Source organism: Nematolebias whitei, chromosome 1 (assembly GCF_014905685.2).
Source record: "Nematolebias whitei isolate Nwh7 chromosome 1, NemWhi1, whole genome shotgun sequence".
Classification (NCBI taxonomy): Eukaryota; Metazoa; Chordata; class Actinopteri; order Cyprinodontiformes; family Rivulidae; genus Nematolebias; species Nematolebias whitei.
In genome coordinates this window covers 10,611,816-10,614,913 of record NC_056498.1, presented here as the reverse complement: position 1 = coordinate 10,614,913, position 3,098 = coordinate 10,611,816, and the positions used below count along the sequence as shown (strand labels likewise).

The 3,098-nt window shown below is 39.9% G+C and overlaps 4 non-coding genes across 4 annotated transcripts; all 4 read left to right on the top strand.

The window, feature by feature from the left end:
• The first annotated feature begins 177 nt into the window (after positions 1–177).
• Positions 178–250, top strand: trnak-uuu. Its single transcript has one exon. It is a non-coding gene; the product is annotated as a tRNA-Lys (tRNA).
• Positions 251–564: 314 nt separating this feature from the next.
• On the top strand, positions 565–637 carry trnak-uuu. The gene has a single exon. It is a non-coding gene; the product is annotated as a tRNA-Lys (tRNA).
• A 303-nt stretch (positions 638–940) lies between these two features.
• On the top strand, positions 941–1,013 carry trnak-cuu. The gene has a single exon. It is a non-coding gene; the product is annotated as a tRNA-Lys (tRNA).
• A 695-nt stretch (positions 1,014–1,708) lies between these two features.
• trnat-cgu lies at positions 1,709–1,781 on the top strand. Its single transcript has one exon. It is a non-coding gene; the product is annotated as a tRNA-Thr (tRNA).
• Positions 1,782–3,098: the final 1,317 nt, after the last annotated feature.

Below are 3,098 nucleotides of genomic sequence, written 5' to 3'. Positions count from 1 at the left end.
GAGCATCAGACTTTTAATCTGAGGGTCCAGGGTTCAAGTCCCTGTTCAAGCGAATTGCGCTTTTTAATGGACTCTCTTGTGAAAGTGTCCTCTTGGCTCATTGACAGTTACCTCTATAAATACGTTAAACGAAACAGACAAACAAACGGAAACATATTTATAGTGAGAGACTATATAGCCTGGATAGCTCAGACGTTAGAGCATCAGACTTTTAATCTGAGGGTCCAGGGTTCAAGTCCCTGTTCAGGCAAAGTCCAGTTTTTACAGGACTTTCTTGAAAGTGAGTCCTCGTGGCTCATTCATGCTTACCTGTATAAATACAGGTTAAATGAAACAAACAGATACATTCATATAGAAAAGAGAGCCTGTACAGCTCAATCAGTATAGCTTTAGACTCTTAATTTCAGGGTCCAGAGTTCAAGTCCCTGTTCAGACAAATTGGACTTTTTACAGGACTCTCGTGTGAGTGAGTTATTGTGACTCATTTACACTAGTATAAAAACTGGTTAAATTAAAACAGACAGACAGACAGACAGACAGATACATATATTTCAAAATTAAAGAGCCTGTATAGCTCAGATGGTAGAGCATCAGACTTTTAATCTGAAGGTCCAGGGTTCAAGTCCCTGTTCAGGCGAATTGCGCTTTTTAATGGACTCTCTTGTGAAAGTGTCCTCTTGCCTCATTGACAGTTACCTCTATGAATGTTAAATGAAACAGACAGACAGACAGATACATATATATAGAGACTATAGCGCCTGTATACCTCACACGGTAGAGCTTCAGACTTTTAATCTGAGGGTCCAGGGATCAAGCCCCTGTTCAGGCGAATTGCGCTTTCTAATGGACTCTCTTGTGAAAGTGTCCTTTTGGCTCATTGACAGTTACCTCTATGAATGTTAAATGAAACAGAAAGATACATATATATCAATATTATAGAGCCTTGATATCTCAGACGGTAGAGCATCAGACTCTTAATCTGAGGGTCCAGGGTTCAAGTCCCTGTTCAGGCGAATTGCGCTTTTTAATAGACTGTCTTGTGAAAGTGTCCTCTTGGCTCATTGACAGTTACCTCTATGAATACGTTAAATGAGACAGACAGACAAACAGAAACATATATATCAAGATTATAGAGCCTGTATAGCTCTAACGATAGAGCATCAGATTCTTAATCTGAGGGTCCAGGGATCAAGTGCCTGTTCAACCGAATTGCGCTTTTTAATGGACTCTCTTGTGAAAGTGTCCTCTTGGCTCATTGACAGTTACCTCTATAAATACGTTAAACGAAACAGACAGACAAACAGCAACATATATATAGAGAGACATTAAATATCCTGGATAGCTCAGACGGTAAAGCATCAGACTTTTAATCTGAGGGTCCAGGGTTCAAGTCCCTGATAGGGCAAAGTGCACTTTTTACAGGACTTTCTTGAAAGTGAGTCCTCGTGGCTCATTCATGCTTACCTGTATAAATACAGGTTAAATGAAACAAACAGATACATTCATATAGAAAACAGATCCTGTACAGCTCGATCAGTATGCTTCAGACTCTTAATTTGAGGGTCCAGAGTTCAAGTCCCTGTTCAGACAAATTGGACTTTTTACAGGACTCTCGTGTGAGTGAGTTATTGTGACTCATTTACACTAGTATAAACTGGTTAAATTGAAACAGACAGACAGACAGATACATATATGTCAACATTATAGAGCCTGGATAGCTCAGACGGTAGAGCATCAGACTCGTAATCTGATGGTGCAGGGTTCAAGTCCCAATTCAGGCGAACTGTTTCCAAGGGGTTAAAGCATTGCTACAATGGAATTACCAACAACATTATGGAATTACCAAAAACATTGTGGGATTACCTCCTTTGACTTTTGTTTTCCTTGCTGGATTACATCAAGCTCAAGGACATTCGAAGGCGTAAGTTCATGTTGGAATTCATCCCCATGGACAGGCGATGATTTCCAAAGGGGGGACTGTAGTGAACTAAGCCTCAGGTCAAAACCTGGCCTTGAGGGCCTTCCTGGAACAAGAACTGTATTTCATTGATTTGAGTCCAGAAACACAAGATTAAGTTCATCCAGAGACTTTCTAAGTGTCCTGCACTGATCAATTGAAAGAACACTCTCTTTTTCTATTATCATTACTATTTTACAAATGTTTTGATAATTAAAGTGTGTTTAGTTCAAACCATTTTCAAATGTTGAAGTGAACTACTCATTTTTAAATCAACTGTGAAACAGTAATAATGACTTTTAATCCTCATTCAAAGTAGAAATCAGGTTAATGATGCATTGTCTGATTTTCTTTCTGAAATGAGCAAGTTGTGTAAGTTGGTCAAAGGTCAAGTTTCGGTCAACTGCAAGTTTACTGAAAAAGAAATGTCATGTTTAACTTTTTCAGGCAGATATGAGAGAGTTGACTCCACGAAGTCTGGAATCTTCATAGTAATCTTCTGTCTGTTCTTAAACAATCAAATCTTTTTTCCTTGACTTTTAATAACCTCTTACATCACAAAAACACACCTCTGTTGGTCCACCGACCAATCAGAAAGGTCTCAAATGAACCGGAAGTGACCTCTTTTAAAAGGTGCAACACTTCCTAGTTCACTGTAGTTCTGAAACTCAGAAGTTCTGAGAAGTTCTCAGCAGTTCTGGGAAGAACGCTGAGGAGAACGCTGAGAGAATGCTGTGAGTTGGTTCCGAGAGCAGCAGAATGCAGAATGCTCAGGACATCTGCAACTAAGCTGGACGAGAGAAGTTCAGAGGAACTATGAAGTCTGTTCTGGATGATCTCACGACCTGAACGGTTCCCTACTATACTTACGGAGACGCTGGATAGCGTTTGAAGGCAACTCTACACCGAAGTCGGAATTATCTCTGCCAAGGTAAAGAGTCGATCTTCAACCGCAAAGTGTACCTTTGGTTAAGCTGGGCCCAGAAGGAGCGTGTTGTTCTGGTTATAACAGACAAATTCCCTCACCCATCTCTCTCAAGATAAACTTCATTTTCCATCTTTAAACTCTTCTTTTTGCTAGAAATCATTCCAGATATTTTCAGAAATGTCTGTTGTGAAGCAAGGTTTTCAACCATCGCCG